At 33.6% G+C, this 23,343-nt stretch overlaps 1 protein-coding gene and 1 long non-coding RNA gene across 8 annotated transcripts in view; one reads left to right on the forward strand and one right to left on the reverse strand.

Annotated features, from left to right (window-relative positions):
* Nucleotides 1-10,392, forward strand: part of LOC148600596 (uncharacterized) — a 72,445-nt gene extending 62,053 nt beyond the window's left edge. For 5 of the 7 annotated variants that reach the window (XM_088557560.1, XM_088557558.1, XM_088557561.1 and 2 more), the window contains exons 4-5: nt 4,798-4,900; nt 5,869-5,997. The gene's annotated coding sequence lies outside the window, so the exon portion shown is untranslated. Of the gene's footprint in view, nt 1-4; nt 902-4,797; nt 4,901-5,868; nt 5,998-8,534 lie in introns of those variants that run through there. The other 2 variants (XR_015917765.1, XR_015917766.1) reach the window with 2 other exon arrangements.
* A 627-nt stretch (nt 10,393-11,019) lies between these two features.
* Nucleotides 11,020-23,343, reverse strand: LOC148600598 (uncharacterized). The gene is made up of 5 exons (XR_015917774.1): nt 23,122-23,343; nt 20,963-21,090; nt 17,826-18,324; nt 13,041-17,611; nt 11,020-11,740 (listed from the first exon to the last, which is right to left on the reverse strand). It is a non-coding gene; the product is annotated as an uncharacterized LOC148600598 (long non-coding RNA).

The following is a 23,343-nucleotide window of genomic DNA, read 5'->3' on the forward strand; positions in this document are numbered from 1 at the left end:
GGGTACACCCGAGTTGTTTTTTTTTTTCAAAATAAGTCAGAATAATTGGTTAAAACTTGTCTTGTCGACATTTCAAAGGTCAGAATGTTGTTTTATAAACAAACATGTCGACTTTTATCATCATATATTTCTCGACTTTTTTCCCTAGTTCAAATGATCGAAGTGTGTGCATTATACATGTATCATGGCGGCTTGTTTTTGTCAACTTTGTAAACCACATGTCCACATATTTTATTTCAATACACAATTACACATGCGCAATCACGAATGTCGAACGCCTGTCAGATTGTTATTTACATCGGCTAGTTCTACATCCCATCAACAAATAATTTGCCGAAAGATAATTTATTGAACAAAATACATCTTACCAAGCCAATATAATATTATTTCCACAGAAAACACAATGTTAATGCTACAGACGTATGCTTTTCTCCCACAGGCGTATTTTAACCTGACAGGCGTATTCAGTCGTATTTAAGTAGAACCGGGAATATCTGCCAATCAAAATCGAGCTACATAAAGGACTTCGTCGACAATAAAATGACTTTTTTTTTTTAATTTTATACTTCACTTGAGAAATAATTTCTTAAAATCACGTTTTTTAATTAAATCATTCAAATACTCTTTTCAAACTATTTAAATTCAGTTTCATTTTAAATTTACGATTTTCGTCGTATCTCGAAAATGCCCGTATGTAAATACGATCAACAGCGGAATGCTTGAAATCGAAGTACAACGAGAAAACAATGATATCTTGGCAGGTATCCGTCGAAGAAGAAGCGAAGTTATATACCAAGAAGAGAAATATACGATATTACCATGATGCTTGAAGCGGAGTTTTGACGGAGGTGTCAACAAATTAAAACCACACACGGTTACTGTACTGTGTACACAGTCACAGGTTAATTTATAGCACGCCCGAACTTCGTCAAGTTCATGAAGTTTTTCACAAAATTAAATTCAAATTCTAATATTCGGTAGGCATTGCCTAAACCAGCGAGCATCATGAGCTTTACCATATATGTACCGTCTGTGCGAGATTCGTAAAAAATATTAAAGGACATTACAATGATGGGGGGGGGGGTCGACCCGGATGATTTTTTTCCTGCAAGTTCAGTATTTTTCTTAACATTTAAGCAGCGAGCAAAATCAATATTTCTATTTAAAAAAAACTGCCTTGTGAATATATGGGGAATTTTTTTTCAATAAATGAATAACTTGAACATTCCCCCCCCCCAAAAAAAAAAAATCAAACCCCATAACCCCCTTTCCTCTCACTCTTAAAATGGTCAATAACTGTACAGCACTTTGCAATACTTTACATTTTTTATCCCTTAAGGGCATCTCTAGCAACATCAATTTTAGTTTCAATCTGTACAGATGCCGGAAATATTACAGTTCTCCACCGATAGTGGGAATATTTTACATTTGACATAAACAAAGTTCAGATGACAGCTGCAAATTCCAAACAGAAAATTATTACCTTTCCTATCTTGGAAAAGCTATGCTGCGATTTAGATAATATAATCGGAATTATAGTTTTTCCGAGGCGGGTTAGGTTCTTGACAACAACAACAGTGGAAATACACGTACATACATCCATGTGTTTCCAGAAGTTTTTATAAACATACCATTCACTTCTTTAAATAATTAAAACAAATTAGAAAAAAAACTTGAAAACTATCAGAAAAGATGAATTCATTTCTACTGAAACATAATCTTAACCCATATTTTCTAATTTGTTTGATTGAAGGATATGACGTATTTTTGGCGTAAGGACAGTCACTTTTTATTACTTCCGGGACATGACTTTTTTTTTCGTTAGTGTATTGGGGAACCTTTAGGTTACAGACCACCAATTCAACCAATGAGCATTTGGAACGTACACAAAAATAGTCCTACGCAGAAATTACCCCTGTTCCTCAAAGTGCTGTGAAAAAAGTTCTCATCTCATTTAAAAAAATTAAACAGTTTCTGAAAGGAAAAACATTTCCGTACATTTTATAGGTGCACTTTGCTTCTTGTAATGTGAAGCCTAATCTCCATAATGATTTCTAAATATACCCCTATCTTTTGAAAACACTGGGATTTCCCATGCTATTTATAGACACTTCACTTCCAGTGACCAGTACTGCACTGCAAGTCTGCTAACCCCACATGCCATTCTGAGGATTGTGAGCTGACATATGTAGAATCATGCTGATATATAGTCCTCTGCAGGTTAAAGTTAAGGTAAAGTCCAGAGAAGCCATTGAATATTGTGAAATTAGCATAGAAGCCTATGGGAAGTGGAATTAGTGGTTTCTAGCCTTAAGCTGAGGCCATGGCAAAATGGAAAGTTTCTTGGAATAGCTTTAAACTACTTGAAGATCTTGTAAACTTTGCTATGAGAGGAATACACTACAAAAATCCTTCAAAATATGCATTTTTTTTAAGTTATAGGTCCAAATTATGGAAAATTGGTCTTTTCGGCTGCATTTTATGTCCTATCTTGTGAAAAGTGTAGAAAATTTAGTAAAAATATCAAATATTTAATTTTGAGGGCTATATTTACCTACATATGGTGATAATCAGCACTTGAAATCAAGTTTTGTGTAAATTTTAGAAAAATTCGATTAGAAATGAGGAAAAACTCACTTTCATTACTGCGGTTAAGGACATATAAGCATTTCCCTATGGCAACATGGAAAATCCATTTTTGAGTACTTATTTTGCTTTAGGTGCCCTTTACTTGTCATGTTTTATTGTGAAAACACTGTATTTACAAATTAAAAGCCAAAGATATCACCTTTTGTGAAAATTTAAAGATTTAGGGTTTTTGACATGTGATCAAGAAAAAGGGGGAGGCATGTCAGACATGAATTTTTGAAAATAGACCAATTTTTTAGAAAATGACTACTTTTAAAGGCTATCTCGTTATTAATATTGTTAAAAAACAAGTTGTGATTGATTTTTTTTATTTGAAAAGTCATAAAAAGTTCTTTGCAAACTATTTCTGAAATTAAGTACAGATTTTCGAATAACACATTCGGAATTCCAAAATTAAAGCTCGGAATTCTGAGTAAAGTCGGAATCTCCTGCTACGGATTAAAAAAGTAACAAAAGCAAATAAGCAACTCGGACTCCACTAAAAACTTGGAGCACGGACTTGGTGCACCGGTAGGGTAAGCATCCTCTGCTTTTCTCGAAAGGTAAAAAAAAAAAAATAAAAAGTCCGGTGTAGACAAAAGAGGAAATGAAAACTGACTTTTTTTATCTGCATTGCAATACTTATTTTCACTGTAAAAATTTGTTTGGTTATCCAATTTATTTATTTTAAGCTAAAGAAGTGACATTTTTACTTAAAAGAGGTTAGAATAGCACATATCACATGAAGATACAAGAATATCTTCTAAGACGTTGCATTTGAAATGATGAAACTTAAGAAAATTTGTTTGTTAAGGACTTATTTGCACTATACAATTAAATTTCTTGACACAAACTACATTGTCTTAAACACAAATGTAGGGTTTTCCAAAAACTTGCCATAATCATTAAGGAAAAGGGGACTTTTAAATGGTGTATGTCTTGTAATCTTTTGAAAGCTTTATTTGTATGGCATCAAACAATACAAGATTTATTAAAATTGAACATGGGATATTGATTTTAGAGCAAATTTAATACTTGGTTTGCTTCCCCAGATTGGAGATAATTCTGCCTTGTGTTCTACTACATGCATTCATATAATGAAAAATGCTATATATATGGCAAAAAGGAGAAAACACATAAAGACGCAGATATTTTTTCACAATCTGGGCACTGACAAAAGTATTTATTTGATGTTTTTTATCTAATCATTGGTTTTCAAACCCCACAAAGACCATATGAGGATGAAAGTATAGAAAATCATGGAGTTTCCCCAGAACTTAATACTGGGTACTAATAGGCTTGTTTTCACTTTCTTTTCTACATTGCAATACTTATTTGCACAGAAAAAGTTTGTTCGGTTGTCCATTTTATTTGTTATAAGCTAAAGAAGTAACATTTTTTTGCTTAAAAGTGGTTAGAATAGCACATATCACAAGAAGATACAAGAATATCTTCTATGACGTCGCATCTGAAATGATGAAACTAAAGAAAATTTGTAGCCACGTGCACATGGCCATAATTGTGTTTACTTTTGACCACATGATGAGGGTTTTGATTGGCTATATTTTGATATATTTACATTTGATTGACACCTCCCGTTAGGATGTATTGTTAACATGAAAAATAGACAAAAAGTGGCGAAAGTTAAATCTGGTGGTATATTGTTGGGATATAACATAGAATATGAAGATTGTATCGAATGCTTTGACACTGCTTGTAAATATGTTTTAAGGTTTAGAGTAAAGGGTGCACTATACAGTTACATTAAGGCGCACTGTTTCGCACACCAAGTTACCCCGGTCTAATTTTGTAAAACTTAAAATTAAAAGTTGAAATTTGGTGGATATATTGTTTAAATGTAGTTAAGCATTTATACATAGACAGATGTAATATATGTTATGGTAAACAGGTGTAATTTAAAGGAAGAATGGTATCCGGAACGTTTCAGTCCCCTGCCGTATTAGTTTCTCTCCTCAGGATTAGGGTGCAGGTACCAGTATCGTATTGATATTCTTGAGCGGGTGTACGTCAAAACATGGAGGCTAATAAAATAGAGTTCCTTTTTTTTCTTATTTTTTTTTTAAAGAGCTGCATTTAATTTTGAACTTGAATTTTGGCCATATTTAAAGATGTATCCAAGTAGAAAAAATGTGTGATTTTTATTTACAGATTCAAAGACAGGAAAGAGGAAGGATATCCAGTTGATAGGGAGTACTGCAGCACAACAACAATACCAAAGTGAAAGTAGAAAACATGTGCTTTTGACTTCAAGGTTTGATGATTTTCCAATCTTCGTGGACTGGTCTAGGTTTTTTAAGTTAAAATCAAATTTGAACATTTCCTGAAACATGATATATGTATGAAAGTTTATTTGAATCAACTTTTCAATTTTTAAAAATTTTTTGAAACATGCACCGTTAGCATTGGAGCCAATGGAGAAATCTATACGATACTGAGACCTAGTACCACTACTTTCGATTTAAAGTTAGAAAAAAAATATGCAAATTATGTCAGATGCTGCAACTAATTTACATAACCTGGGTAGGTACTAGTCACATGGCATTTCCAAAATGGATCCCCAATGGAAAATTCTGCAATTAGCCAAGCTTAATTCTAAAATTGATCTAAATCAGCAAAATTCCAAAAATTGTAAATTTTGGTCTACTAGATTTGCTGTTAATCAAAGAGAAAGAGGCTTTACTAGAGGCCCTAAATATGGTCGTTTGAAAGTTAAATGGCCTGGTGGTAGGATTAAATATCATTTAGCTCACAGATTTATGTATATGCTTGTGCATGATCTTTTAGATATACCCCCGCACTTGCATGTTTCGCACATTTGCCATAACAGTTTATGTATTAACGCTGAACATTTGTCCCTTGAACTGCCAGAAATTAATAATAGTAGACAAATTTGTAAAAATGTGGACCCCCCAGCATGCCAGCATCATTCAACTTACCCAGATTGTGTTTTTTAGTTGCAGAATGTAAGTTTTAAGTCCTAACAAAGTCTTATTTTCCTTTTGAATATCCATGTTCATTGCACGTTTTCTTTCGTGTTTTCATTTGCATCACTTCACAAGATTCAGAGTCAGCTAGTCCTTTTTTATATGTATCAGGCTCATCTGGTATTGAGTCATAAGTCTTAAAATTCCTGATTGCAGAATCAATTCTAGCTTTTTTCACCTTTGGTGTCTTTTGTCTCTGTCTATCATATTCATATTTCTCATTCTGTCTTTTCAGCTTGGTGACCGGACGCGAGTTTGGTGGAAGTGGTACACCAAGAGCCTCACACTTCAGAAGTGCAGATTCCCCTGGCCCATGATTAATCCTGTGTGCACTTGAATGAGTACGAGCAGAATAGTTCCTCGGGTGAGTAGATTCTTTTGGATCTGACTTGCGATAGCCTCGGTTTACGGCCTAACACTTTTGTGTCGTTGTCCCAAAGCGAGTCTTAACCAAGTTTGTCCGACCAAATCGAATGTTTATTATATTACGCACAAGTATCTCATCATCATCTGTCATGTACAAGCATTTTGCTTCCTCATCTGGCATAAAATCTTTGCCCCAGTGATCTTGCTCAGTACCTTTACATACATAGGAGTATGATTTGCACTTTTCTCCACAATGTCCTGTATAACATGCAATGATACTGTCTGCTGCATAGCTAAGTCTGTTCACAAGCTTGTTCATGTCTCCTGCACACTCCTTCAGAGCAAAGTTGAACTCTATTGTGCATCTGTTGCTTAAGTCAATAGCAAATCGTCTTTGGAGCATAGTACGGTCTGCCTTAGTTACAAACTGTAGCATCATTTCACTGAATTTGGCATTGTCACAGGCTCGCACTTGTGATTTGGCTAAGTGTCTGGTGTCGCGAAGGTTCTCAGGTATGAAATTTAAATTTTCTTCTTGTTTCCGGCTAAATCCTCTGAATGCATGGCTGTCCCCATCTGTTGTTAATTGTCCAATTATAAGTGGTTCTTCATCTTCATTTAGCATATCAGCCAGTATTTCACCATATCTCTCTTCATTGCCAATTGTAGCACTCCATTTCATGTTTGCTGAACAGTGACCAGGGTGGCCTGGACACTCTGGATCTCCTCCAAGTGATCTTAAATAGCTTGCTGTCTTACAAAGCTTGTTTGCATCATGAAGTCCAATAAGTTTCTTCTTTACTGTCACATTTTCTGCTAGTGAGCTTGTAGCCTGGGTAGCAGGCTGAAACGGTGTTGTTTTACGGTGACCGAACAAGGATTTGTTGTATTGTGTGTCAGTTTCAGCTGGTATAGGTGTGTTTTCTGGGAACCCATGTCTTAGAAGTGTCCTTTTTACAGTTTTTCTTTGTTCCTTCATGTTTTTTTTGTTCATTTTCACAAGTTCTTCTCCAGTGGTGTTTGCTTGTCTCTGCATGTTTGTACTAAATGGTGCGGGATGACTGATAGTGCTCATAATCTGGCACCATGCACTATTTGAAATGCTACTGTCTGCTAGTGCAATCTGCAGTCTGATATTTGGTGCACCTGCCTTTCTGCCTCTCTTGCCTGAGTCTACTTCTTCATAAAGAGGGACCATTTTAGTTTTGTATCCACACAATGTACATACCACACTTTCCATCCAGCACATGGTATGCTGTCGCTCTTTTGAGTAGTCAAACTGGAAATTGCCTGGACAGTCTGGAAATTGGTTTACATGTTCATGAAATGCTTCAGTGAACAGCTTACAAGTCTTATCTGCATGTAGAAATCTGTAAGTGTCCTTATTGCCTTGTATTTTAGGGTGCATGTACTTTTCAAATATGTTCTCCTCCCCAGGTTTTTCTCTAAGTACTGTGATTTTTGGTGGGTTTTCCATTTTTTTCACATTCTCTTCCAAAATAGGTAATGCTTGTGGGTTTAATGTTTCCTCTGCTCTAGTGTTTGCATCTGGTCTATGAAAAACAGTTTTTTGAGGCTCAGTTTCCCATTTTATGGTAGGCACTTGTCTTCTTTTATCATGTCCATGCTTGAAATAGCCACTTTTTGACTTGTGTACTTTTGGCATTTTTGCACTTTGAATGTGGATTTTTGGAATTCTGTGTATATATACTTTTCTAGAAATATTTGTATCATACTTGCTAAGTGCCAAGAGGTTGCATTATTTCAAAATTTGCATTAATGTGCCAACAGTGTCATTTTTACTGGTATGATTATGAGGCTGATGAGTGACCCGGAGCTCCAACATCTAAGCAGTTTAAGTGGCTATTCTAGCCTAGGTGTGAAGTTTCATAAAATCATTAACCATCACAGTTATTCAGCATTAATTGTTCTTTTAAATGTTCAGTAATATATTTGGCTCAAAGAAAACAAAAAGTTAACAGTACAACTTTTATTTTGAAAAAAGTCAAATATTCATACATGACAATAATAAAAAATCACATAAATTACATAATACAGAAAAGGTCAACAATTTTCATAAATTTCAAATATTTAGAACATCTATTACAACTTTATGACAAATTATCCCAAACATCTTAAAAATTGTGTTTGAAATTTAAAAATTAAAAAAACTAAAAATTTCACTATTTCCATTGAAATTTCTAATTTCGCAGAATAGGGTACATGTATAAATTTGTCCGCTACAACCATATTTCCCATGGAAATTAAAAAAAAAATTACAAGGTATTTCAAAACACATCACATTAACTGTTAAATTTTTTTAAAACTTTTTCGCAAACTTTGCCTTTAGTAATAGGTACCAGTATCGTATTGATATTCTTGAGCGGGTGTACGTCAAAACATGGAGGCTAATAAAATAGAGTTCCTTTTTTTTCTTATTTTTTTTTTAAAGAGCTGCATTTAATTTTGAACTTGAATTTTGGCCATATTTAAAGATGTATCCAAGTAGAAAAAATGTGTGATTTTTATTTACAGATTCAAAGACAGGAAAGAGGAAGGATATCCAGTTGATAGGGAGTACTGCAGCACAACAACAATACCAAAGTGAAAGTAGAAAACATGTGCTTTTGACTTCAAGGTTTGATGATTTTCCAATCTTCGTGGACTGGTCTAGGTTTTTTAAGTTAAAATCAAATTTGAACATTTCCTGAAACATGATATATGTATGAAAGTTTATTTGAATCAACTTTTCAATTTTTAAAAATTTTTTGAAACATGCACCGTTAGCATTGGAGCCAATGGAGAAATCTATACGATACTGAGACCTGCAGGCACGAGACTGCAATTAATTTTCAAGTGCATTTCAATATACACATTTGAGCAGATTAAAAAAATTCCACCGGCACAAACTGAATAAAACTTCTCTGGCCTAAAGATATGTACAAACAGGATTTTATATATAAATTGTAGAAAATTTTACCATCATTTTCTGAAATTAGTACATATAATTCGGAGATGGGGTAAACATGACAAATGAACTGAGTTAAAAGTCCTAAATTTTAACCTTCTTCCACTAAACCAAATCACAACTTTTAGTCAGAATTGATTAATGAAAAAAAATCCCATGTAATTTTAACCAATTTTCTACCAATTAGAGGCAAAACTTTAGCAAATAAGTTTCCAGTAAAAATATGAAAAAATGTGGAAGGTACCTACTACCAAAGTTGGAACTATATTCGTATACAACGAAAACCAAGGGGAATTAATTGTGTTCTCGTACCTATTAGATCAATAAATGTGCTCATCATGATTAGTTGAAAAAATATATAAGTTATAGCAAATTTAGTATCAGTGGTACATTGCATGTCCAATAATCGAAGGAAATAAGATCTGAAACAAATATAAAATGATGTAAGGTTCTAAGCTTATCAGGTACATAAACAGACAGTCAGCTGTATTTTTCCAGTTTTTCTACAAAAAATTTCGTTTTTGAAACCTTATAGTGTATGCGGAACTCTAAAATTAGGTGTTTTTGAGACATCACAAGGTATATACATGTAGTGACTTACATTAGATGCATGAATATCAATGGAATGAATATATTAGGTTTTTTCACATTATTTATATTATTTACTAGCAAATACAAAAGATTCAGACTAATAAAACACATATCTGTGATTTTATAGATCCTAAGACAAGGCTGTGAAAACCCCTGATTTTGCCATATTTCATTGACTGGGTTCATAAAAATTACACTAAATTGTCAGAAATTTGTGTGGATGAGTGGTAAAGAGGAAAGTGGCAGGGGGATATTACCAAGTGTGGATTGCTTACAGTTTTTTCCAAGTACATGTAAAGAAGTGGCATTTTCTTATTGAGATTGCTTAAAGTATTTCTAGTTATATCTCTCTCAGAATTATGTAATGTAAATGTATGTATTAAGTGTCAGTCTCTGTAAGAGTTAGGCAGTTGTTGAACCATGGTATGACAAAACCCAACCGTTTTCCAAGTGTAATTTGACTACATGGATTTGCTCTCAGATTTAAAGTTAAAAGTTAAGATTTTTCGTATCATTTTGGTAACTTGACTTATAATCACATTGAAATGCACATAAAAAGAAGATTACAAGGGCAGCGAATTCTGTCAAAAATTTCATTTCTATAACATTCTCTTGAAAATTTTTTTGAACAAATCCAGTGATGCAGAGATCAAATTATGGTATTTTCATATAGTGATAGTATCCAAGGGTGAAATTATATTGTCAGGTTGGTGGGGTTTTGACATCCATTTTGCCTGATTCTTACAAAAACTTACACTTATATATTAAGTTCAAAAAACAGATACAAACCATTAATTTAAATTCTACATGTAAATAATTTTAATTACATTGTAATGTACATTGTAGTTCTAAGGGAGACAATCCATTTTGCTTCCAAACCATGTCAATGCTGTCCATCAGTCATCATTAGTAGGAGTCTGTCGATAGGAACTAACAAAACTTTTAATCAAGATTTTATCACTTTGGGGACTTACATGTATGTTGTTGTTTCATTTTTTTTAAGTTTTGTTTTGTTTTTGTAGACTTCATTACAATAGTATAACAACATTTACCACTTGTTTTTTTGTAAGTAATTTTAGTGCAAAAGAAATTTAAGTTTTAAAGTCCATATGACAATAACTTAATTATAGGTCTATTTTGATGTATCAATTAAGTTTTCTTCCAATTCAAAATTACTGTGAAACATTTTAAATCAAGCCATTGCACATCATCAATAGTTAGACTGATTTTAAGAGAAGTGTTATTGCTCCTGAGTTTTCCAGTGTCCAGAAAAATACTTACAATTGTTGAAATCAAGAAAATCTGATATTTTTTTGTGTAATTTGTCTTTTAATTTTGTACAAACATAAAATGTAAAAAAAATACATGTATATATATATATATATATATATATATATATATATATATATATATATATATATATATATATATATATATATATTCTACGAAACTCATTGTGTTTGCCTGCAGGGGTAAGTTGTAATGTCCTCCCTTGCCAGGAATTTCGAGTGGTCATAGGGTAATTTTTAAGGATTGGTTGTTTTTAACTTTTCTGCATCCCCCAAAATAGCAGAAAATACAGACAGGGATTATAAGACAATGTTTCAAGGTAAGGCAAAACAAAAATGTGTGTTTACTGTAACCCGACATACATTGTACCCTATTTGCTTGCCTCCAACACTGAATTTTTTATCAGGAAATTTCAATTTCTGAAAATTTTGTCCTTGATCAGTAACCATTTCCTCAATTATTGTACAAAATGGAAATAAAAAAAATTGACCAACCGACTGACCCTATTTTTTCAGGATGCGACTGTAAACACATTTGTTTTGCCTTATCTCTTGGAAACGAGTGATTGATTTAACGATAGATGGTACTTCCATGAGCAAGCACATTGAATTGTTTGGTGTGAAGATAGGATCAAGTGTCAAGCCAGTTCTTAATTACTGCCAAGTACACCAAATTGATGTTTGCTTTTTGACCATTTGATATAGGCTTTCCCATTAGTGGCTAACTTTGCTCATTTCCAACACAATGGTATGACGCCACATTATCTCTGCGTTGCTTTCACTGTAGTTTCCAGAAAAGGGCTGTTTTACTGTGGTCTTGTTGATGTTTTCTTAAGATGTGTCCAATCCATCTGTATCATCTGATGATGATGTTCATGTCTTCCTGCTTGTATCTAGTAAAGAGGTCCTTGTTAGAGATCATATAAAAGCAGATTCATTTCAATTTAAATAGTATAACAAGATTTTGCACTAGAAAAGTATGAAACAGTCAATTCACTGCTTTCAATCAATCAATCAGTCGATCTCTCCCCCCATCGACACCATGAATAAAGGATCCACCAATTCAAATAACAGATAGATTAAAACAAATTTGCGGTCGTATCATTCCATTGTCAGTTCTGTCATTGTCGAGGTTGGTAGATATTTCTCGTCTGGACAGGAAGTATAAATGTATAGATCTTTATGAAAAATTGAAATCTGCATCAAGCTTCAATAGTGTGTAAAAATATGACCCAACCCTTCATGGTTTAACCCCTGCTTAGTATCAAGCTAAGCCCTGCGAGGCATTTCATTTGTTTGATATGAAATAAGGCTCTTATGGAAAAGGGGAGGGGGCTCGGACTTTATGGTGAGTTACAAACTTTTTTTGCCGAAGCGCGAAAATAATTAATTTTTCAGCCAGGGTTAAAATATTTATTTGGTTATAATCAAAATAGGGATGATGGAAATATTGAATTGTTTTTTTTTTATCGTATAACAGAGAAAAAAATTTTGGCTGAAATGTGGAATAATCTTATTTTTTAAAACAAACTAGGCCATACATCCCCCTAAGTACAAACCTGATCTGTGCCTAACAATTGGTTATAATACAATAAAACCAGGAAACATACCGGACTAAGAAGGCAAAATTAACAAAATAAATAAAAGCGGGGAGCAGTTCTAATCTCTTTAACCCACATGGACCAACCACTCAACTGGAGAATACCAGATAATCTGTTAAATGTAAAGTAGAAAAGAGACCATGATACAGACACAGAAACAAATAAAACACTATAAATAATAATAGAAAAACACACACCAACTAAAGATAAACTAGAAATACTTTCAGCAAGTTCATAAAGAGAATACACCCCATTTCAAATGCAGTTGAATGTGTAACCTGGAAGTTCAACTTTCTCCCTTTGCAGTCCCCAGACAGTAACTGTATTTTTTCATGCACATCTATATATGATGCCCTACCTTCCTATAAAGTTCCATCAAAATCAATTCAGCGGTGTAGGAGGAGATGCGCTTATGAGGTTATAACATTTCAACACTTAAGTTGGATTAACTCCCCTTGGAGTCTGCTGACAGTAACTATCTTATTTCATGCACATCTAAATATGTTGCAAAACCTTTGTATAAAGTTTCATCAAAATCCATTGAGATGTTAAGGGAGAAGTTGTGCTTACGATTTATAAACATGAAACATACTTGATTTGGTTTATCTCCCTTTGTAGTCTCCCTGACAGTAACCATATTTCTTCGTGTACATATGATGCCCAGCTTCCTATAAAGTAGGAAAATAAAAGTAAGTTGTAAGCTTGACTTTATGTCAAAAGAATATACCACACAATGTATCTGCTAGTCATTTATGGTTTTTCTTTCTTAAAGGACTGCCAAAAAACACATGTGATAAACAGATTAATGACCGTTTGAATATTGCCCATGTGATCAGTCCTTGAATGATATCATCCCCTTAACTCAGCAGATATCAATATCTCATGCTGATAAGAAAGACAATATTGAAATGTCAGAGTGATTGAGTAAGAACATTTTTTGTGGAGGATTCTGAATTTTAATCTCCTAATTATCCTAGCCCTCCATCAGCAAAATATGGTCAGTGCCTCATCTGGATATTGAGTTGGACTTGACTTTACCTTGGTTTCTAACAAGCAAGAAGCCCCCAATAACAATCCGATGGAAAAAAGAATTAATTTGAGAGAAGCTTAAAATGTGTGGTCTAAGGGAGATAATTAAAAAAAACAAACAAACAAACAAAAAAAAACTATTTGAAACAAAAGGCACAACACAAAACTTAGATATTTCATATACAGTGAAACCTGTCTAAAGCAGATACTTTTTTATAAAGATCTTTATATCAGTGTAAATGTAGATTTTGGAACCTTAGAAAACCAACAACCTATACAAGTCTTAGAGGAGCCAATTTAAATTTGAAGGATGTTGGTTTAGACAGGTTTCACATTATGTAATTCATACAAAATAACATACATAGATAAATAAATATAGTGACTTTCCTTAATTAGTTCAATCTGTGCTTTTAGTCGTTAGCCCAAAACCTGAGGCTAGTAAAAATTGATTCGTGTTGGTGAAAAGTCTGAGAATTTCAGTTGCATTCTTATAAAGATATACTGAAATTGACTATTCGGGCTAGTAGGTAAAATGTTGATGCCACAGACTGTAACAGTTAGTAAGTAGCACAGTTTTTTTTTAACGTGTATTGAAATGTCAATTGTTATATCAAAAAAGCATAAACCCTTCAGATTTGCCATTGGAAAGCATTTATCACTTCCGATTTACTTTAAAAAAGATACTTGAACATCATAAGTTTATCATGAGGGTCAGGGTGGTCTACATACATTCTGGAACATAAAGAAGTCAGGCTGGTTTGTAGACAGTGAGAGTCTAAATCCATTCAGGAAGATTAAGGCGAAAAAAATATTTGTGGCAGGTCCTCAGTTGCTGAATCCATGGATGATGATGAAATGCAGCCATCATCTCAAACAGCCCCATGCACATAGTACTGGAAGATGATATATACACAGTCAAGATGAACATGGAACAATTGAGATGAAAGCAGACTAAGATTTTGTCCAACACATTCTTCCACACCACTGGAGAGACAAATGTCCAGAAAATAGAACAAGAATAAAAACATTGTACTTGCATAAAATCTGTAACCAATGAACTAATGACTTTTATATTTAAAAAAGAACACCCAAACCTGTCTTAACAGACAGACATACTGACACCCAGATCACTTCATACACTTGACTTATTAACCAGAAGTATAAAAAACTACCTCCAATCTAACATGCTACAGACATACAGACAGACACGAGATCAATATATATACATTTGACTAATTTACCAGAGCTATACAAAATATCTCAAAAGCAAACAGACACACAGACAGATAGACTGATCAAAAAGGAATCACCATATACACTTGACTGATTAACCAGAGGTATAAAAAACTACCTCCAAACCTAACATGTTACAGACAGACAGACACGAGATCACTATATACATTTGACTAATTTACCAGAGGTATACAAAATATCTCAAAACCAGACAGACAGACACACAGACTGACATTGAATCACCATATACACTCGACTAATTAACCAAAGGTAAAACAAACACCTCCAAAACTATAGTGCAACAGACTGACAGACATGGAATCACCATATACACTTGACTAACCAACCTGATATATAAAAGCTACCTTCAAACCTAACGGGTGACAGACAGACAGACTGACATGATATCACAATATACATTTGACTTATTAACCAGAAACATTTTTTTTCATCAATTTACATTAATCATCAATCTGCTTCAAAAACAGGAAAAAGTGGTTTAAAACCTTGTCATTAATGACATTTTCAGGGGACATAACTCTAAGGAGTCAACAGATTATTCTAAAATTTGCATCAATAATAGATAATTCAGTCTACAATTTTTTTTTCTGAAATTTACACCACTGAAGGATCTGTTTATTGTGCATACAATTGGAATTGTCATGAGAGCTGTTAATTTTTTTTACAAAGAAAATAACAAAAAATCTAGAGGTTCTAAAGTTGACCTCTTGACCTTCTGTTTACTATTGTCACAAGAATCATTTAATCAATAGTGTGTATCTTAGTTTTCAATTGGGTTTTCATTTATAAAACAAATCTCTCATAGTTATTTTTTTACTCTTCAAGGGCAATAAAATTCAACAGATCTTTATGAAAGAGTATTCAAGGGAACCAAGATTCCAGCGGAAATCAAAAGAATGTAATCAAAGAATAAAGACCAGACATGGAAAACAGACAACCACAACAACAAGTAATCAAGGGAACCAAAGTTATAGCGGAAATTTAAAAGAATATAATCCCGGCACAAAGACTAGACATGGAAAACAGAAATATACAACAAAGAGTAACCAAGGGAACCAAGGTTATAGTGGAAATCAAAAGAAAGTTATCTAGGGACAAAGACCAAACACGGAAAACAGACAAACACAACAAAGTAGCCATAAAGTAACAAAAACAATACACACAAAGTAACAAAAGTAGATAAGCAACTCAGACTCCACTAAAAACTGGGAGCATGGACCAGGTGCACTGGTAGGGTAAGCTTCCTCTGCTTTTCTAGAAACACCCGCCGAGTCGCTCATACAAAGTCAAGTCCAGGATAGGCAAAAGAGGAAAGGAAAACTATGACACATTGAACAAATCAGTTTTCATGGTGCAGATGGATATTTTCAACAAAGGTCGGTCTCACCATGCTGACCAATCTTACCTAGTCAGACTTTAGCTAAACCTATTTGTTTACAAGTTATTTCCAAAAATCTTCAATCTTTAATTTGACCCCCTATAGTCTACTTTTAGTATCATTAGCCATAGTTTTTGGCAGATCGAAAATCCCCATACAACACTGATAAGGATATATTGTAAGATCTATTTGGGCTTTATGAAAGAGTATTCAAGGGAACCAAGATTCCAGCGGAAATCAAAAGAATGTAATCAAAGAATAATGACCAGACATGGAAAACAGACAAACACAACAACAAGTAATCAAGGGAACCAAAGTTATAGCGGAAATCAAAAGAATGTAATCCAGGCACAAAGACTAGACATGGAAAACAGAAATATACAGCAAAGAGTAACCAAGGGAACCAAGGTTATAGTGGAAATCAAAAGAAAGTCATCCAGGGACAAAGACCAAACATGGAAAACAGAAAAACACAACAAAGAACATAAAGTAACAAAAACAATACACACAAAGTAACAAAAGTAGATAAGCAACTCAGACTCCACTAAAAACTGGTAGCATGGAACAGGTGCACCGGTAGGGTAAGCTTCCTCTGCTTTTCTAGAAATACCCGCCGAGTTGCTCATACAAAGTCAAGTCCAGGATAGACAAAAGAGGAAAGGAAAACCATGACACTTTGAACAAATCAGTTTTCATGGTGCAGATGAATATTTTCGGCAAAGGTCAGTCTCATCATGCTGATCAATCTTACCTTGTCAGACTTTAGCTAAACCTATTTGTTTACAAGTTATTTCCAAAAATCGTCAATTTGACCCCCTATAGTCTTTTTTTTAATTTCATTGTCCATGGTTTTTGGCAGATCAAATATCCCCATACAATATTGACAAGGATATATTGTAAGGTATATTTGGGCAAAGTTTTGTTGCAATCCATCGTAACCTGGAGTGACAAATGTTCATTCTGTACCTGGTCTTAAATGTTAGAAATTAAAAGCTGATTAAAATACTTGCTTGTAACCTAATATTCAATAGATTTTGAAGATTTTTAAATTCGTTTTTCTTGAACAGGCGCCATTCTTCTTTGAATTGTTATTGGAAGAGAGATAAAGCTGGTCAAAATACCGCTAAAAGACTCAGTACAGTCCAAATAATGGGCGAGGTCTGAAAATGAGAGTGCAACAGTGACTTCACTCTAGTAGCTTTTGGTGTTGTCTCAGGGGTAAGTGAGCAATCCTAGGGCAACTATTTTGCTCGAATCACCCAGTAGTGTGAGCCCTGGATTGTTGGTCAGATCAAAACCTGTATTGTATAATCTGTCATTAATAATGATACTTAGATTTTGCCTCTCCAAGTCTGCCATGAATAGTGATACTTAGACTTTGCCTCTCCAAGTCTGCCATGAATAGTGATACTTAAGACTTTGCCTCTCCAAGTCTGCCGTGAATAGTGATACTTAGATTTTGCCTTTCTACCTCAGTTTTCTGTTTTACTTTTGCTGTATAACTGAAAATAAATGACATGTGCAAAAGAGTGGTTATACAAATCATAAATGCCCTTACACAATGTTAATCCAGATAATAAGCATTTGGCTTCTTTAAAAAATGACTAAATATAGTATGACTGCTGTTAATGTAAGGCTAATGTTGAATGATGATACATATCATGATATTTTTGTATTGCTCCAAAGGCTTATTATGTATATTGTATCATGAATTACCTTTCACTACTCAGCTCTAATAAGGTACTTAATGCTAACACCAAGCAGACCTTCTCCTCACCAACAGTAGCTTAGTATGATGGTGATGTCTCTTACAGACTATGTTTTGCTACTGTAAACAATCATCAACTAGCTTTTCAATGTTGGCTCTCAGTATGACAGTAAGCTACTACAGACAACCATCTTAACTGGTTTTTCAATGTTGGCTCTCGGCAAGCTACTGTAGACAACCATCTTAACTGGTTTTTCAATGTTGGCTCTCAGTAAGATACTGTAGACAACCATCTTAACTGGTTTTTCAATGTTGACTCTCGGCAAGCTACTGTAGACAACCATCCTAACTGGTTTTTTAATGATGGCTCTCAGCTATCTACTGCAGACAACCATCTTAACTGGTTTTTCAATGTTGGCTCTCAGTAAGCTACTGTAGACAACCATCTTAACTGGTTTTTTCAATGTTGGGTCTCAGTAAGCTCTTTAAAGTGTTGTCATCTGGAGTCTGTAATAGTATTAAGAAAACATTTAAGGAGGTAGACTTAGGATAAGGGACATAACTATTGAAATCAGTGATATGTATCATATTCAATTTCATCAAAGCCTATCGAGCTTTCATTTGAAACAGAACGAAATCAGTCCAAGTTACATACATGCTTACATGAGATTGATGTAAAATGCAGAATAGAAATGTTCCAATAATTTGCAAGAGTTGTGCCCCTTATTCTAGGTCTAGCTCCTTAAACAATATCAAAAAATATCCTGGAAACAACTGGAAAAAGTGGTAGACAACAGACTTCTGAGTAATCAGGCTTTTCTCCAGATAAACACTACTGCAAAAACTGCAGTTATCATTATATACCCCAGCTTGAATGGAAAATGGTATTGATCATATTATCTGTAAATAAAACATTCCACAGTACATGCATCAGTGTTCTGACTCTGGTAACTTCATTAACAATGGACATAATACAGAACTAGCCATGAAGACAAACATTTTGAAATTCTTAAAAGATTGTTGAGTTTATGAACCACTTATAGAAAGACATTCTATAAACCTAATGTCCTTTACTATTTTAATGAGACTAGCACAGACAGTACATGTGTTGTAAAGCTCATGGTTCTCCCTGATATAGGAATGCCTTAGTAACTCCATATTAACTCATTTTTGGGAGCAAAATATCAGCAATTGGTTTTTTTTCTTAAATTTTGAGTATTCTCTTAAGGTAGTAGACCTGGAGTATCCCCAATTTTTCCCATCATTCAACTTTCTTAAATTTTTTACATGATATTACACTAACTTCTGTGTATCATCTGCCAATATTTTAAGTGACTGTCTTTGTAAGAATCATGCAAAATCTGAAATATGCGATACACCCCAAAAAGGTTACATATTTTTATTTTCGTAATTAAGTTGTTTTATGGGTCTATTCTATGAAATGTGTAATTATTCATTCAAATCTGCCTGCTCTTAGGAGATAATCAACATTGAAAATCCAATAGATTCTACTGTATTTGAGTGTCATTTACAGAGTTATCTCCCTTAATTATGAAATCTACAGGGCATTCCTATAATTTTTATCTCTTAAGAACACGGTTATATGATAAACTGAACGTTAATGTCTGTTTACTATGGCAATTCAAACAAAATATCAAAAATAAAAATATGTATGCTTTTTACCTGTGAATCACATTTTGCATGATTCTTACCGCGAGTGCTACTTAAAGAATTAATATATCAGATTTAACAAGAAATTTTATTCTGTCTATTTTGGAGGAGATGCTAGGCTTTTAATTTACCAAAATTTTCAGTAATGTTAATATTTAATAAGGTTACCAAATATCACATTATGATGACTTATATATTGATGATAGAGTATTGTAAGGCCCAGCTTAATTTTAATGTAATACAAATATTCCTACTTCTGCATTAAGGAACAATCTTATATGCTAACATAGTTCAAAACTGTATAGATCTGTACATTTTATGCTTAACAAAGTAACAAAATGAAAACGGGAAGCTTGAAGTCTTATAAGACATTCTAATAAAGAATATATTTTTAACTCTAAAAAGGTTAAGTAGTTATAAAACTGGCAAAGGTATTGGTTAGCTGTACTGTATCATGTCATGACAGAGATTATTTTTCATATTTGAATTTGAATATTTTATCTAAAGGTATCTTGGTTCGCAATAGATTAAGAAGATATCATGTCAAATATTTCCCCACCTTATATAATAATAAAAATAAAATCCTCAATATACCCTCTTGAAACATTGAATCGATACTTCAAAAGAGCAGAGTCACTGAGGGCTTGCATCTTTTGAGTTTGTTATATAGGTTGAACCCTTTTTTGGAGTTATTTCCCTTTAACATCAGTATCACTTTGAAGCTTGCATATAAGGAGTCATTCAAACGTTCTAGTGACTAATATCCTTTCAATCAGGATTACCTCCCTAACCCCAGGTCTACATGCTGGTAATCTGATTCCCTGGTCAATATTATAAGCAACCCTAGGATTGCTAAAATATAGACTCAGGTCACCAGCGACAGATATGCACAATATATGAGTAAATTGCAGCTTATGAAATAAAGTAAAAACCAAGATGAAATTATCTAAATTAACTTATTTATTGTGCATTTGTACTGAAAGGTAATCTAAGTAATTTGATAGATAAAATAACGTCATATCTACTCAGTCAACCAAAAGACAGAAGACGTCACTGGTGACCAGGGGTTATACATGTATTTGAGAGAAACTTGTGGAATGAAAATATTACCTGGGCTGCCAGGTTATACATGCTGGGAGCGTTTGTTTGAACCCACAATACCAGCATTCGTTTAAATTGCATGATTAAAGAGTTCAAGTATGTTTGTACTTTGATTATTTCCTTGATTCAGCTGTTATTTTTATATTTTTTGCTTTTATCAATTTATATATTTTCATAAATTCTATTTTCTTTTTTTTCCTTTTGTCGTTATTTGTTAATATTATTATTTTTCATCGTTTTTCTATTGTGCGTTTAAATGCACAGTAAGCATTTGTTTATCCTCGTGTGTTAATGCACAACAGAAGCGTTCGTTTATCGTGTGTGTATTTAAGTATTGCGTGTGCAGGAAACCTAAACATCTTAAGGAGTGTACCTGTAAAGAGTAACATTCCACGTATCCATCTGCACCATGAAAACTGACTTGTTCAATGTGTCATTGTTATCCTTTCCTCTTTCGTCCAACCTCAACTTGACTTCTTATGAGCAGCTCAACAGGTGTTCCTAGAAAAACAAAAGATGCTTACTTACCAGTTCACCTGGTCCATGCTCCAAGTTTTCAGTGGAGTCTGAGTTGCTCATTTACTTTTGTTACTTTGAATGTGTTACTTTAATAACTTTATGTTCTTTGTTGTGTTTGTCTGTTTTCCATGTCTGGTCTTTGTCCCTGGATTACACTATTTTGATTTCCACTAGAATATGGGTTTCTTTGATAACTCATTCCTTATTATTGCTGTAGTGTGTGTTTTGACGAAATTGTTATTTGATATGTTTTTTTGCAACATACATTTACAAATGTAGGTAAATAAACATCATGCGACTCCATGTCATTACAGGTTACCTATAAAATGCGAAATTAAATCAAAACGAAACGAAACTAAACTAAATGAAATAAAACAAAACAAAATGAAATGAATTGAAACGAAATTGTAAAGTACGAAACGAAACGGCAGAAAAAAATCATTGAAGTCATCATCATTTTGTCACGTAAGGGTTGAAACGAGTTTTCTAGAATTTATATAAATAGTTTATATATACATGTATGTATCAGGGATTATCCTGGGATGGGCCCTTTCAGTTATACAGGAAAATGTCTTGAGAATTAAACTGGTCATTTATTTGGCTTGGCCCCTTGATAGGCACCAAAATAAACTGTTTATGTGTCAGTTATGAGAGTATCAAGAGATTTCTGGCCCATTAAAATTTTGCAAGGGCCCATCTTTCATTCAAATGCTCCACTGAAATCCTGAATATTTCATAGGCTCCTATATTAAATGAACCATTGGCCCATCTTGTGGGTCCATAATGGTCTAAAGCCAGGAAAACCCCTGATATATGCTTGTTGTCCTAGTTTAAAAAGGAGGCATCAAGGCTGAATTATTGTTGCATCGTCCTTTGATTTGACTTTAATCAGCCAACATCAAAATCTATAATCATAACAGAAGACATTTTATTATTTTTTTGAATAATTTTAGTCAATGCATGTGACTATACACAACTGAGGTTGATAAGTAGCCATGGACGAAGTTACAAAAAAGACATATGGATGGCTACTACATGAAATACTGCGATCATAAGCCATAAATACATTTTCATTCATTCAAAAAAAAAAAAAAACTTCATAACATATCTAATAATGACCTCAGGGAAATTATATTTGAAGTGTACATCTTACTATATTCGCTAGGTGTGAACTGTGAGGGGTTCCTGGTGTAAAAAACACAATTTCAAAATGTAATCAACTCCATTTCATCTAGGAAATCTAAAGGCCGTTAGCATAATATAAGACCACATACAAGGTAATATCTTAAAATGTCAACAGCTAGAAATTACTATTTCGGTATTAACACAGGTCGTTCTTTTGTAGCTTTAACGGTAAATTTATTCAATGCAGTTCATCGTGATCTTTATTTTTAATACATGGAATGACTTTGATTGGTCAGTTATTAACCAATGAAAAACATCACATCTTATCCAAATATTTTATATTCAATGTTCATAAGAAAGCTGTAACTTTATCTTATTCATAATTCTTTGTAAATGTACGTGTTTGGCTGTGTCCCAAGGTGCTACATTGTATTTACACTCTATATGAGAAACAGAAGAACAAGAAGTGTAGACTTTCCAAGTGAGGTTTTGTTATGAGTAGGAACTTTTCATATATAAACCAAGTGAAAATTCATATACTACATACATATGTGAAAAGTACGCAGAAGATTACACCTAGAATATGAAAAAAAGAAGAAGAAGCCATTCACTCTGCTATGAACATGAATAAGAGTAGCACATCCTTACATACATATATGTACATATACATAGATACGCTAATCTTGGTTAATCCTTTTGGAATATTTATTGCTGTATACATCTAGATTTATTTCAAGTACATATATGTGTATATGGTTACAATTCACATTATATTTTTTTCCTCCGTTCCGTTTCGTTTCGAATTTTACAGTTTCGTTTCGCAATTTGTAGATTTCGTTTCGTTTGGCATTTTATAGGTACCTTGTCATTACATATAAATAAAATTACCCTCAAAACGTCGTATCCCGCCGTCCCTCCACAGGGTATTCATAGTCTAGGGTATTCAGTGCTGAACGCTGCCCCATTGCCTCTTACATACAAATTCGTGGAAGAAGTCGGCTGACGCAGGGGAGTTCATGGTTGACGTAACATCGACATGTCAAGCTTTATAACTTCCGGTAGTGCAACTAGTCCCTTTTAATTTTCGGTACTTTAGATGCTTTAGATACT

Source organism: Perna viridis, chromosome 13 (assembly GCF_037379345.1).
Source record: "Perna viridis isolate PV_CMFRI_1.1 ecotype Kerala chromosome 13, ASM3737934v1, whole genome shotgun sequence".
In the NCBI taxonomy this organism is placed as follows: domain Eukaryota; kingdom Metazoa; phylum Mollusca; class Bivalvia; order Mytilida; family Mytilidae; genus Perna; species Perna viridis.